General features: G+C 41.1%; 1 protein-coding gene and 1 pseudogene across 1 annotated transcript in view; one reads left to right on the top strand and one right to left on the bottom strand.

Annotated features, from left to right (window-relative positions):
* LOC135212397 (uncharacterized) overlaps window positions 1-5784 on the top strand; it is a 46527-nt pseudogene extending 40743 nt beyond the window's left edge.
* Window positions 1-15905, bottom strand: part of LOC135212649 (uncharacterized) — a 209210-nt gene that overhangs the window by 117203 nt on the left and 76102 nt on the right. The gene's annotated exons all lie outside the window — the stretch shown is intronic.

Genomic DNA, 15905 nt, shown 5'->3' on the forward strand with positions numbered 1-15905 from the left:
GCAGTCCCCGGGTTACGACGGTGTCGGCTTACGACGTTCCGAGGTTACGACACTTGTCAATAGATGTTATTTCCAGGGTTACGACGCCTACAATGCTCATCTGGGAGAAGAAATATGACACCAAAAATGCAAAATAATCAATATTTGAAGGTTTTTTGATGAAAAATGCATAAGAATGCAGTTTACATAGTTTTTCAATGCACCCAAAGCATTAAAGTAAGGTTTTCTTAGGATTTTTGACGATGTTCCGGCTTAGACGATTTTCGGCTTATGACGCGTCTCAAGAACGGAACCCCCGTCGTAACCCGGGGACCGCCTGTAGTACTATAATGTACTGTAGAGTACTAGTGTACAGTAAATTCTGCAGTACTATACTTCATAAATATAATTTTACTTATTTGCACCATTGTGGGATACAGCACCGTTTGACTGGTCTAGGGTGCTGTTAACCGGTCTAGTATTCCGAAAGAAGGTGTACGGCAGCTGTAGGCTTTAAAATTGCTTAGCGTCGATGGCCAGGAACGGAACCTCTGCTGCTAACCGAGGGCCGCCTGTACTTTAGTTTTGTGCAGCAGCCAAATCATGAAAATAAAGAGGAAATTTTAGCTAATGAACTTATGTTTGCAGATCTGATAAAAGGGAAATAAATGACATTATAGAGACATAAAACTTAAACACACACAAACAAAGGAGGCATAAAATAAGCAAAGGAGCCGTTTCAAGGACAATTCCCTTATATTACTACTAAAAGGAGTAGCCACTGATTGCTTTAAACTTAAGTTGCAGTAAGTACATGTGTATCTTCAAGCTACATAGGATAGTACCCATATAGTTTAAGGTATATTAGGTGTTTATATTAGTATTAAAATAGGCAGTTAGCCTATAAGAGTTTTTATAGGTAAGACATTTGGTGTTTTAACTATTGAAGTAAGCTGTTGGGGTGGGTGTAGCCTAGGGTTTTTTGAGGGTTGTGATAACATGGATATTTGCTTATCGCGGGTGGTTGTGGCCCCCAACCCCCACGATTATCGAGTCCCCACTGTATCCAAGAATATGCATATGCAGTGAAATTAGGCATTGTACTAAAACCCAGTAGATACACACATACATTTCTAAAAGGTTCAGAGGCTTAGGTCTTCTTCCGTAGAATTCTTATACAGGAAGATTGACCAGGTGTGCTGAACCTCTGGTTGGTTTAGAATTACTTACCTCCTACCAAGAGTGAGTCAATCCTAATGTTAAGAACCAGGTTTGTTCTGTGTATGAACAAATGACAAATTTTAATATAATTTGTAATTTTCATAGCTAACAAACCTGCTGTCTTAACATTTAATGCCAACCTTGAGCCACACATCTGTGTGTTTACCCTGGGTTAGAAAATGACTAAGGTGTCATGAGATCAAGCTTGGGTTGGTGGTGTCACCCACCTCGTTCATGACTGATGGCAGATGCCATCAATCCCTTGTATGTAGTTATTGTTTTTTACTGGTTTATAGCTGGTATTAGAAGATTTATCCCAGTGTTGAGACCACAGGTTTGTTAGTTATGAAAAATACAAGTTAAATTAAATATTTTTCATTTTGCTACAGATATCGACTAGGGCCATAACTTACTATATTATTTAAGTGTTCTTGTTTGAGAACTTACAAATTTTCGATTAAATTGAATAAAGGGTAGCTTAGGAAAATAGCCATGTTGTTGTTTTATTGTTCTGTTTATGTAATTATTCTTATATAGTCTACTGAGGTGTTTTCTATCACTGACCTTTTATTTTAAACAGAATAAGATAGAAGTTGGGGATGTCATTGATGAAGCTTTTGGCATCTGCATTAATGGATGGCGACGTGGACGTGTGACTTCTCTCCTGAGACAGAAGAAAGGTCTTCCAGTTTCATTAAAAGTTATTAAGGTAATATTTTTTCCTCATTAATTTTTAATTATTGGACATGATGAGACTTGTAAGGCAGTGTACGTACATGAATAGAAAACAAAATAATGTAATTGTCAGCCAGTAAATAGATAATGACTGTTGGCTGTCATCATGATGATCATTTTATAACATTAGCTTAACTAGACAGTGCATAAAAACATTAGTCAGTATTACTGCTATTACTCACCTTAATCCCTATTTGGGTTGCTGATCATGATGAACCCTTTTGATGGTTTTCTATTGTGTCTTCTCATTCTGTTCCTTAGTCTCACATGTTTTCTTGAATATGTCCTCTTCATCTGCCTCTAGCCTTTCCTCTCTTTCATGTCACTAGCACTTCCATTTCCATTTTCTTTCCTGCAACATTTTGCTCATCATCTACCCTCCTTATCAGGTGTCCAAATTATTTCAGTCTTGACTCTGGCTTTCTTTGATATTTCAATAAATTCACAGTCCCTTGATGTATTCATCTTTCTCATAGCTGAGTGAAAGGAAATTGATAACTTTATGAAAATTGAGCAGATTTTATTATAAGTTTATTTACCAAAAGATTCTTTTGCCATGTTCTCTCAGGGCCACTATCCTAATGGATCAGTTTTTCCTGGTGTGGTGCCTTACTTCGTCGTCTTCATTTAGATATTGAATCTCTACAAGAACAATATAGGGAAGCTGCTCTTTTGGAGAGTCAGGAAAAAACACTCATTGTCTACAAGCCATATAGGGTATGCTTAAATTTTTTTGGGTGTGAATTTGTATTTCATTTGACAGGATGACAAATCAAGAAGTTAATTTTTTCTATCAACAGTTTAAAGGAGATATAAAGCAAATAAGATAATTAATGTACCATATTTCCAGGCATGGAAGGAGTACGGACATCCTAGAGGACAAAGGTTACTTTATCATAGGCTTATCATATCATTCCAAGAGGAGGGTTATATTTACTATACAGTAATTAGAATTTTCACATAAGGTACTTACAAAACAATTACATTAGCCTGTAGCTTTCTTTTTACCTGGCAGTCGAAAATTCAAATTCCTGGCGGCGGTAGGCGGCCATTGTTCGTGTAGGTGCTACAGATCCCGCCACTTTCGGGAAATACTGGTACTGCTGAGCTTAAGATTCAATTCGTTTTCTGCCGGCCACGGGGTAAACACCGGTGGTTTGTTGTTAAACGTTGACTTTTCGTCGCCATTGTGGGATTTTTTCTTTTTGGTGATGTACAATTTCTTGGTTGGCTCTTTTGCTTCATCAGTTAGCTGCCTAGTTATTAACGAATTATTACAAAGATGTCTGATGCTAGTTCTTCTTCAGTTAGGTTTTGCAGCAGTGGTTGCAAAACTAGATTAGCTAAACTATGTTACGATCCGCACTCCAAATGTGTTAAATGTAGGGGTCAGTGCTGTAGCAAGGAATTAACTTGTGATGAGTGCCATAGTTTAGATGAACAAGGTTGGAAGACTTTTATAGCTCATTTGGATAAGATGGACAAAGATAGGAAAAGGAAAGCAGCTCTTAGAGCGGGTAGTATAACTAGAGTAGAGACAACTCCCGTGCCTTCAGAGGCAAACAAACCGTCACTATCTTCTCCACTTTTATCAAATATTTCACCTATTGATAGTCCTCCAACTTCGGTACCAATTTACTCCAGACCAGGTATCCCATGTTTCCAATCCCAACACCATTTCCTTGTTAGAGTCCAAGATGGACAAGAAATTGAGTTCTTGGCAAATCCGTTATGGATTTGGGTACGGTCATTTCGTACGTTCGTAGAGAAGTCAAGTGTAAAGGCCAGTGTTAGGCCAAGTGTCAGTGTCATGTCCGAGGAGGCGGCTGTCCGTTCCCCCTGTTCTCCTAGACGAAGGTCACTGTCATACTCCCCAGCGAGTCCCGGGAGAAGACATACCGGAGGTCGAAGGGAGACTGGGGGAGTTTGCCCACGGTCAGTCGCCGACTCCGTCGACGTAGTCGACTTACGATGTGTCCAGAAAAACACCGCTGGAAAGGCGATAGATACTCAGTGACGCGCAGTTGTCGTCTGACTCGGAAGTGCAGTCGCCTGTGTCGAGGCGAAAAGTGTGGTGGGATTTAGTGTCTCGTCGTCCGTTGAAGAGACATGCCCAGCGTACGAGAGGGATGTCGCTGCCATTTAAGAAATCTAAGGAGCACTGGAGTCCACAACCTTCCTGCAGTTTTGCACCGGACCAGGTTTTCCGGGAAGATCATCAGTCCTCTTTGGATAGTGTAACTTCGGACGGAGTCAGACGCTCACGTGCGTCACAGCGCTCGCGTGCTTGCGAGACTGCCTTGCCTCGTTGTGTATCGATAGTTCATTTGCCTCGAGGAGTTCGTCTCGTTTGCCCCATTCGTCTCGAACTGTTGTCGTACTCGTTCGCTCGAGCTGCTTCGACTCGCTTGCCTCATACGTCTCAAGCTGTTTCGACTCGTGCGCCTCATTCGCCTCAGCCTGCTTCGACTCATTTCGCCGCCTCATACGTCTCGAGCTGTATCTCGCGTTCTGTCGGAGAGGGAAACTGCAAGACCAGTTATGCGAAGCCCTCTTCTGTTTATTCTAGTCTGTTAAGGTTTCTTTACAGACTTATCCAGATTTTTTTGAACCTGCTTCGCCTTCTTCACCTCCGCCGATGTTTGTGAAGGATAGGAGATCAGCGCCTTCGGGGTTACCAAAACTAGTTCTTTCTCTGTCCTCGAAGAAAGTACTGAAGGATGTAGAAGAGTGGCTTGCTAAGAAGAGGGAGTCAGGCAAGGCTTCGTTCGCTTTTCTTCCTTCGAAGCTGCAGAATAAAACCTACAGGTTTTGTGGGGCAGGATAAGTTCCTTCTTTGGGAGTTTCTGCCTCCTCCCAAGGAGACTTCTCTGGTCTTGTGGACTCAAGCAGAAGAGCAGCGTTCTTGGCTGCGAAAGTGTTGTTCTCTTCACCTGGTGAAGAACTTATACAAGTTGATCGAAGTCTTCAGTTTTCTGGATTGGACTATTGCAGAGTTAGCCAGAAAAATTGAAGATTGCCAGTCTCTAGATGAGGATGTTCCTGTCGACTGGCTCAATGTGTTGTCCTGTGCAGACAGGGCAGTGAGAGACGGTTCGGGGGAATTGGCCGCCCTATTCACTATGGGAGTACTAAAGAAGAGAGAATGGTGGTGCTCCTTCACATCTCGAGGAGTAACGACGAACCAAAAATCGGCTTTGTTGTTCTCCCCCCGAGTAAATCTCACCTGTTTCCAGAAGAAACCATTAAACGTGCTGTCGGACCTCGAGAAAAAGTCCACCAATGATCTTCTCTTTCAGTCAGCAAGAAGACCTAAGGTACCTCCAGCGACAGGAGCCAAAGCTTCCCCTCTTCAAAAATATCCCTTTCGAGGAGGTAAATTGAGGTGGCAGCAGAGACCAAGAACAAATCTACGAACCACTTCCAAAGTCTACCAAGAAACCTTCCTTTAAGACAGAGAAATGATCGGAAGGTCCTTCACACACCCGTGGGGGCAAGACTCCACAACTACTGGGAGGAATGGAGTCGAAGAGGAGCAGAACAGTGGGTAATTCAGGTGCTTCGAGAGGGATATGTGATCCTTTTACGCAGGATCCACCACTGTACAATACACCTGTCTGTTTGACAGCATACTCGACAGGATCAACAAGAGCTTTGGCTTTAGCCAAAGAAGTAGTAGGACTCATCAACAAAGAGGCCATAGAGGAAGTAACCGATACGAACTCCTCAGGGTTTTACAACAGGCTCTTCATAGCCCCCAAGGCATCAGGGGGATGGAGACCTGTGTTGGACGTAAGTGCTCTGAACCTCTTCGTCCGGAAGACAAAATTCCGAATGGAAACCAGTTGATAGGTAATGTCAGCCATCCAACCGGGCGACTGGATGGTATCTCTTGACATGAAGGATGCATACTTCCATGTCCCCATCCATCAGGACTCCAGGAAGTTCCTGAGATTTGTCTTCAAGAAGAGAGTCTTCCAGTTCAGAGCCCTATGCTTCGGTCTGTCAACCACCCCTCAAGTATTTACTCGGATTCTGGCTCCTCTGGGAAAGTGGCTGCATTTGATGGGGATCAACACAGCTTTTTACTTAGACGACTGGCTCCTGATAGCCAGATCCAGGTGTCAGTGTGTGTGAAGGACTTGGAGAAGACACTGACTTTGACACAACAATTGGGTATCATAGTAAACACGGAGAAGTCCCAATTGATTCCAACTCAGAGGATTCTCTATTTAGGGATGATACTAGACTCTCTAGCTTTTCGGGTTTTTCTCTCCCCAAAGAGGATAGAGTCCTGCTTGTCAACAGTCCAGCAATTTCTGGTTTGCCGGTCCTGCTCAGCGCTCGAATGAATGTTCCTACTCGGGACTCTGGCTTCAGTGGAGAGTTTTATCAGGTAAGGATGCCTACTCATGAGGCCGCTTCAGTTCTTCCTGAAAGCAAATTGGTCTCGGAAGACACAGTCGGACTCACTAGTTTTCCCCGACAGAAGAGATAAAGATGGATCTTCGTTGGTGGCATTCGAGGAAAGGGAAAGATTACAAGAAGGAATTTCCCTAGTCGTGTTGAACCCCAACCTGCAGTTCTTCTCAGACTTCTCAGACAGCGGATGGGGAGCCCTTCTAGGAGACAAGTGTCTCAGGTCTGTGGACAGAATGAGAAAAGACCTTGCACATCAATGGGAAGGAATTGAAGGCCATCCTCTTAGAGCTACAAGCGTTTGACCATTTAGTCACCGGAAGAAACGTAGCGGTCTACTCGGACAACACCACAGCGTTGTCATATGTACGGAAGCAGGGAGGGACCCACTCGTTCTCTCTCAACAAGATAGCCATAGATCTTCTCACCTGGACGAACGAGAAGAGAATCACCCTTTTTCCAAGATTCATGCAAGGGAGAATGAACGTACTTGCAGACGAACTGAGTCGGGTAAATGAAATCAGGTGTTACAACAGAATGGACCCTGAACGAGAAAGTGTGTCAGGACCTCTGGAAGCTTTGGGAAGACCATCAATAGATCTGTTCGCCACATCGAGGAACAATCGCCTTCCCATTTTTTGTTCTCCGATTCCAGAACCACTAGCGTGGAGAACAGATGCGATTGACTGCTAGATTTGGACAGGAACTGAACGTTTACGCTTTTCCTCCCTTTCGGGATGATAAGAGAGGTCTTAAACAAGTTCAATCACATTAGAATGTGACAGTGACCCTAGTGGCAGTTCTTTGGCCCAGGAAAGAGTGGTTCCCGGACCTTCTCAATCTGCTGGTGGATTTTCCCAGACTACAGTGGGGCCTCGTTTATCCACGGGGGATAGGGCCCAGAACCCCCCCGTGATAAGTAAATACCCGTGTTATCCTGATACCCCCCTCAAAAATTGCTTAAAACTGCCTACAGTAAGTCCTCGGGTTACGCTGGTCTCGACTTACGATGTTTCGTGGTTACGAACGCGCCCCCGTAAAAAATATAAAAATAATATTTTGCGTCGTTCCGTCTTACGCGGTTTAGCGTCGGTAAGCAACGTAAACAAACGCAAAAAAACGAACTAGTTCCAGGCGCACGGCGGAAGAATACGCTTTGTGGGGGAGAGGACCCCGGCGTCGCTTCGCTACGCTCATTCCTCGCCCATACGCCATTTGGTTGTTTACACTGCCTCTCTCTCCCTCGTGTTGTATCGTTTTTGTAACTTTTTGCTCTTTGTTATGGCTCCCAAGCGCAAGGCGGACTCTTCTGATGGTAGTGCATCGAAGAAAAGAAAGGCCATCACCATGGAAATTAAAGTGGACATTATAAAGCGATCTGAGAAGGGAGAAACGCCAACAAACATTGGCCGCTCGCTTGGCCTTAGCCGTTCGACCGTTGCTACCATTATCAAAGATAAAGAGCGCATCGTTGAACATGTGAAAGGATCTGCTCCTATGAAAGCGACAGTGATAACTAAGCAGCGTAGTGGTCTAATAATTGAAATGGAAAGGTTATTGGTGCTTTGGTTGGAAGACCAAAATCAAACGGCGTATCCCAGTCAGCCTTATGGTGATTCAGGAGAAGGCGAAAAGATTGTTTGAAGCGTTGAAAAAAGAAAAGGGGGAGGGAAGTGAAAGTGAAGAGTTTGTGGCTAGTAGGGGGTTGGTTTATGCGATTTAAGCGCTCGGGCCAATTACCATAACCTTAAATTGCAAGGTGAAGCTGCTAGTGGGGATGAGAAAGCAGCGAGTGAATTTCCTAAAGCGTTGTCTGAGATAATTAAGGAGGGGGGTTATTCTGCTCAGCAAGTGTTAACGTAGACGAGACAGGTTTGTTTTGGAAACGTATGCCTAACCGCACTTACATTGCCAAGGAGGAGAAGTCAGCACCCCCCGTCATAAAGCCAGCAAGGAGAGGCTAACTTTTACTTCTTTGGGGGTAATGCTGCTGGCGACTTCAAACTGAAGCCCTGTTGGTGTATCAGGCTGGGAAAAATTCCCAAGGGACACCCAAGGGCATTTTGGAAGGGTCAACTACCAGTAATTTGAAGTCAACAAGAAAGGCATGGGTGACCACTTGCAGTGTTTGAGGGACTGTTCGTAAACCATTTTGTTAATTCCAGTGTGGAGCGGTATTGCGCCTCCAAGGGTATCCCCTTTAAGGTGTTGCTAGTGCTGGACAATGCCCCTGGACACCCTGCCCAGCTGGGAGACTTAACAACCCTAATGTCAAGGTGGTTTACCTTCCACCTAATACCACGGCCCTTTTACAGCCTATGGACCAAGGAGTGATTGCTTCGTTCAAGGCCTACTACCTACGAAGGACAATTGCTATGGCTTTACAGGCAACTGAACCAAGAAGGACTTGACTCTGAAGACTTTTGGAAATCCTACAACATCCTTGATGCTGTAAAGAACATTGCTAATTCCTGGGAGGAGGTTAAGCAAAACAAACATGAATGGTGTCTGGAAGAAATTTGTCCTCAATTTGTGAATGATTTCCATGGGTTTGAGGACACAGTTCAGCTAGTTGTCAAGAACGTTGTTGCCCTGAGTAAGGAAATCAATTTGGAATGATGGAGGTTGATGATGTTACAGAGCTGCTGGAGTCTCATGGCGAGGAGTTATCTGCTGAGGACCTGATACAACTGGAGAAGCAGATAATAGAGGAAGAAGAAGAAGCACCCACCCCAGAGCCTAAGGCTTTCACAAGGCAGGACTTGATAAGAGGTTTTTGCAGAGTTGCAGCAAGCGTTGTCAACTTTTGAGGCTCAGGATCCCAACTTGGACAGGTTCACTAGGGTTTTCCAGAGGCGTCATGGATTTGATGCAGTGTTACAAGGAGATCTTGGATGAAAAGAGGTCGCTCTCTGTTCAGACTAACCTGGAGCAGTATTTTAAGAAGGTAGAGAGGCCTGCAGGAGATCTGTACCCTCTACCTCTCCAGCTGCCTCTGCTAATCCAGCACCTTCTGAATGTTCTGCTAACCCAGACTCACCTGCCCCCAGTATCTCCAGCACCTTCTGTAGGTTCTGCCTCACCTAAAGACTCACCTGCCCCAGCATCTCCAGTAGTATGTTCTGCCTCACCTCAAGAATCACCTGCCTCAGCATCTCCATACTAGTATGTTCTGCCTCACCTCAAGAATCATCTGCCTCAGCATCTCCAGCAACTTCTGGAGGTTCTTTTTCTCTTCACTAACCTCCCCGCCCCCAGTCTCTCCAGCACCGCAGCTTCCTCTCCAGTGTGCAAGCCAGTCAAACTAATAAAGGTAAGGAATTGTTCTCTCGTTGTTATTGATAGGTATTTACATTATCATGTGGTATTTTTCAATGTTCCGACTTACGCTGAAATCGTGTTACGATGCATCGTAAGAACGGATCAACGTCGTAAACTCGACCGGACCCCCATGTACGGTTTAATAGTTAACCCACCCAAGACCACTATTCCAATGTTTATAACTGCCTACTTTAGTTCAATCACCAAATATGTTTTCAACTATCACCTAAAACTAAATTCAAGACAGTTTTAAAGTTATTGTACAAAATTAGCCTTAAAAAATAAATGTAGTATATGTACTACTGTACATATGTAGCCTACTAGCCTAGGATTACAGCTAGAAGCCTACATACGCATGGTGGGTCCTCTTTTTTTTTTACAAGGAAAGAGAGGATGAGTGGTAAGAGAACTATCAAAATTATGTAAATCATATGGGTACTCACCAACAATTCTCATCTCTTCCTTCGTCACAACACGTTAATACTAGTATATTCCACGTAAAAACCTTCATCTGACCTTTAGGCGTCTTTCCCATAGAGTAAAAAGAAATCAGGGCTTTTGGATACCACATAATTAGCTCGTTTATATGGGTACAATTTAAAGAACGCGCCGCACACCACATTTCATAACAACAACAACAAACGTGAGTAGGCCAGTGTTGCCAACTGGGAATGGCAATTTCTTGCTAGATTTTGTTCCATAAAAGGCTATAAAAAAATCACATACCGTATATACTCGAATAACGTGCAATCTCCCATATCGTGCGACCCCCTAATTTTCACCAATAAACAGTGGTTTGTGTTTTGTCATGTATCTCATGTGTCATGCAAGTTCATAAGTTGGTAGTTTAGCCTGCTAATGGCCGAGTCATTCAGAGTGTGCTGATGCTAGTCAATTTACGGTAATTTCTAATTAATCTCGAGAATTGAATAGAAAATCTCAAGATTAAAAAAAAAAATCCAAAAAAGATAATAAAATAATTGTAAAAATAACAAGCCTTGGAGTCCTTAATCATTCTCTCTCTCTCTCTCTCTCTCTCTCTTTCTCTCTCTCTCTCTCTCTCTCTCTCTCGCTCTCTCTCTCTCTAACTCTCTTTCTCTCTCTCTCTCTCTCTACTCTCTCTCTCTCTCTCAGGAATAAATACGTACGTACTGTAATTTGCAGTAAATGTGTAGACATTGTGTGCGTGTTTAAAAAAAAAATGTGCAGTACACACACATTCCGATGTTTCGGTTTTTGGAATTTTTTCAGATTTCGGAAATGTGAGGTCAGATGCATAATCAAACAAACACCACTACTGCAGCAAAAACATTTTTTCCCTTTATGTTTTTCATTATTGTTATTTATTAATTACAGTTTATTTAAATAAATATTAATATAATACTGTTAAATGAATGTGAGATAATTAAGATCACCTATAATAAAATAGTGGGACAATTAATACCATATGTTCACTAATAGGTATTATTTTCAAAAACAAACATTCCGTAAAACACAAAAAATATATGTACATAACAATCAAAATATAATAATGTTTTGCAGTTCAACTTGTGAATTTTAACAATAAGTATGACTATATAATATATTTTTTACCATATCGATCTTGAAGTTGAAGAGTCGTAAAATTCTGAGGATGGTCCGGGAAAAGGATTTGTACTTTTTGTGATTACGTATCGCTACAACACCATGTGGTATTTTCATACCACTATATTGATGACGCATCGCTACGACACACTGGTGTTTTTCATACACTATATGTTAAAGTTAAAAACATGACATAGAATCGACTTTGCGACTTCGTTCACTTTGATATTTTAACTGATACAATAACTATCATTTTGTACTACTAAAAAACCATCTTTCACATAATTAATTTTTCGTAAGATATGTGTTGTTGCAAAAGCTAGCTTATACATAAAAGGCTTTTATAATTTAAGTCATCTTAGATATACATATGCACCCAAACTCATTGTGGGGAAATTTACTACTGTTTCCTCGGATACTGAAATACTTTAGCATCATTCAAACACTTTAATAATATAATGCATAAATACTAGGCTATACATATTTACATCGTATACAAATACTACATACAGTTATATACACATACTTTTATATACAAAGTTAACAGTTATATACACATACTTTTATATACAAAGTTAATCATATGAGTAGTGATCAGACGACAGCTGTGCACTGGACTACGTACGTTAACTACTTGGAAGATAAAACGAACAAAAATTTTGTTGTTGTTAGTCGCCGGGATAGATTAACATTTTTCCAGAGATTAAAGAGCTGAATTTTGTTTTGAAGGTATGTCAACCGCGAATTATATTATTGTTTTCACGAAGGAATAATTATATGAAGAAAATTATTGAGTAATTTTTGCCGTCGGCAGTCAGAAAAATCACGAACATGGTAACGTTCAAACCTAGTGCCATCCATGGCGTATGTCTATAAATAGAACAGAAGCAGAGGGCAGTCATTGGATAACAGATCTCCATGGCTACCAACCAACCAATCAGTGTTAGTTATACTACTCTGTAATTTCTTAGAATGAACATTTACACACACGAAGCTAACGATGATGTATGTGTTTTGCATACAGTATCGTAGTTTTAGTTTTTATTATTAGTTGTAGTATTTTACTGATTTCATGAAGAATAGAATGATTCCTTCTCATTACTTTGAATGCAAATGGCTTGAAGATTCTTCCGCAAAAAGAAGAGAAAAAAAAAATTCCTTAGAAGATGATACCTATTTACTAACGGGGTTGACATACCTTCAAAACAAAATTCAGCTCTTTAATCTCTGGAAAAATGTTAATCTCTTCCCTCCCGGCAGACTGAACAACAACCAAATTTTTGTTTGTTTTGTCATTCCTAAGTAAGTTACTACGTAGTCCAGTGCACAGCTTCGTCTGATCACTACTCATATGATTAATTTTGTATATAAAAGTATGTGTATATAACTGTTAACTTTGTATATAAAAGTATGTGTATATAACTGTATGTAGTAATTTGTATACGATGTAAATATGTATAGGCCCTAGTATTTATGCATTATATTATTAAAGTGTTTGAATGATGCTAAAGTATTTCAATATCCGAGGAAACAGTAGTAAATTTCCCCACAATGAGTTTGGGTACATATGTATATCTAAGATGACTTAAATTATAAAAGCCTTTTATGTAGAGCTAGCTTTTGTAACAACACATATCTTACGCAAAAAATTACTTATGTGAAGATGGTTTTAGTAGTACAAAATGAATAGTTATTGTATCGTTAAAAATATCAAAGTGAACGAAGTCGCAAGTCGATTCTATGTCATGTTTTTTTCCTAAAACGCGTTGACTTAAAGGAGAACGTTATTTTGGTTGTTTTATCACTGGCACAAACCCATAACAATGCAGTGTATGTAATGATAATTCTAAACTATTATTCACTACCAAAATAACGATGATATTTTGTATTTGAAAAATTAATGTTACGTATATTCCAAACATTATTACTACGTAGCATGAATAGTATATAAAAATTTCGAAAGATAATCTTGCTGTGAACGCTACCATAATTTGATTTTCATATACGTACGTACATTTTGTCAGCTGGCTGGCCTCGCATAGATAAAATTGATTTCACTGATATGGAATTACTCCACGAATAGCCTTTTTATTATGAAGATATGGACGATAATATATAAGGTAAAAAAATTGCTTTTATGTATTTCGTTTACGCTTCGTCGCCAATAACAAACAGCAATACTTACGATAATCTATAACAAATAGCGTTTGTATGACTTCATTGTTCAGAGAAGTTATATACGAATACTGCCAAAATAATAATGAAGTTCGAATTAATTTTAGCCTTAATGTTATTACTACTGTAATTTACACTACCAGCTAACTTATTAAAATTTCTAAAAGTTTATCAAAACAAAAAATGTCGCTTTGAACACAACCGTATACATAAACCATTTTCGTACGTAAAGGTATATGCTTACATTTTGTGGCTGGCCACTCCGACGATAAGTTGAGTGCAATGATGTGGAATTATTCTTCGAATAGGCTATTTATATGAAGATATGACTATAATATATATGGTAAAGAATGGTTTTATTACCTTTATTGTCAGTTAATATCATAATGTGAATGTTTGTGTACGTTGGTGGTTATCGCACTGCAATACGCTTAGCCTACCAATGAACGTCGTACATAAACCTTGAATAGTCTATTTATTTTGAAGATAGGACAATAATATATTAGGTGAGAATGGTTTTATTACCTTTATTGTCAGTTAATATCATTATATGAGTCTTTAAATGAATGTTGGTAGTTATCGGACCACGGCCGAGGGTTAGCCTACCGAAAAACATCGCATACGCAACACAACAAACCCGTGATGCATTAGATTCATACCAGTGATGTAACATGAGAAACGGTCTCCAAGAAAAAACCCGTGATTAACTGGATCCGTGAATACTGATCTGTGAATAAGCGATGCCCCACTGTACTTCCACAAAATCCATCGCTTCTCAAACAACCCCATTTCAACCGATATCACCAAGGGATGTCCGCTCTGGCTGTGACAGGATTCAGACTGTCAGGAACCTGGTCAGAGCAAAAGGGTTTTCGCGAAGGGCATCAGAGGCTATTGCTAGCAGCAGAAGAAGTTCTTCTGCCAAGCTCTACCAGTCCAAGTGGAGAGTTTTTAGGTCATGGTGCAGACGACATAGCATCTCTTCTTCTGAGACATCTATAACAGAAATTGCAGAATTTTTGTTATTTCTGAGGGACACCAAGAAGTTGGCCACTTCAACTATTAAAGGATATAGGGCCATGTTTTCATCGGTTTTCAAGCATAGAGGCCTCCACATTTCATCAAATCAGGACCTGATCAGATCCTTTAGTTCCTCCAAGATTTTCAAGCCTGTAGAAGTGGAATGGAACTTGGATATAGTTTTAAGGTGGCTCAACAGCCCCCAATTCGAACCGTTGAATTCTGCAACCTTGAGGGACGTAACTAGGAAGACACTATTCCTAGTCACCTTAGCTACAGCGGGAAGAGTAAGCGAGTTGCAGGCGATGAGTAAGGAAGTGGGTTTCGCCCAGGGCAATGCAGTTTGCTCTTATGTAACAGATTTTCTCGCTAAAAATGAGGATCCTTCGAATCCTTGGCCCGTTCTTTCAAGATAAAGAACCTAATGGACTTAGTCGGGTCGGAAGATGAGGAATGTACATTGTTTCCGGTCAGAGCCATCAGACACTACCTGACTAGGACAGAAACTGTGAGAGGAGAGTTGAACCGACTCTGGTGCTTGTGAAAGACCTGTCTCAGCCTCTTTCAAAGAATGCAACGTCCTTTTTCCAGAGGAGTTTGATCCGAGAAGCGTATGCCCAAACTCAGGAACATGCTCTCAGGGTGCTGAAAGTGAAGACGCATGAGATTCGTGCAGTAGCTACATCATTGGCTTTCAGACAGAATATGTCTCTATCCTCCATTATGCAAACTACGTTCTGGAGGTCGGAATCGGTTTGCATCTCACTATTGGAAGGAGGTTAGAAACTACTTACGAAAACTGCTTTAGATTGGGACCTTTGTCAGTAGCGGTAATGGTGTTGGGAGAGGAAGCATAGGGGGACTGGTTTTTTTCCCTCTACTATCTCCTCGCCTTGAATTGAGGTTTTTTGAGTTTGTCGGAAGCCTGGGGGTACATGTACCTGAAGTACCCACCAGTCCTTATATTCTGGTTAAGGGTACATATGGTTTTTAGTGTAGGTGATGGTTTTTTGTATGGTTTTTTATCTGGCTTTTCGTCGCCCAGGGCAAGGGCAAATCCTTGTTGTTTTTTTTTGTCAATCATCGGTGAACCTCCATGATTGCAAAAATCCCACCATTAGTAGGGACGACCCTGGCCTTTACTGCCACGTCTCCTACATATGATGAGAGCGCCGACCAGAGGCAGTATCTACCTGTAGCTGCTCTCTCGCAAGGTAAGGTACTGCAGACATTATATATAATGTGAGCACATGACTTCTTTTTATTCAGCAGAAAGCTGTCCATATACCCACCTTGCTGGGTAATGTGGAGTCAGCTAATGTAATTGTTTGGTCATCACTTAGTGAAAATGATATTTTAATGATAAAATAAGGTTTCATATATACTTCCCAAACAATTACATAATCAGAGCCCTCCCTCCTCCCCACAGATGGACGTTGCGGCTCAACGAA

Source organism: Macrobrachium nipponense, chromosome 41 (genome assembly GCF_015104395.2).
Source record: "Macrobrachium nipponense isolate FS-2020 chromosome 41, ASM1510439v2, whole genome shotgun sequence".
NCBI classification, from domain to species: domain Eukaryota; kingdom Metazoa; phylum Arthropoda; class Malacostraca; order Decapoda; family Palaemonidae; genus Macrobrachium; species Macrobrachium nipponense.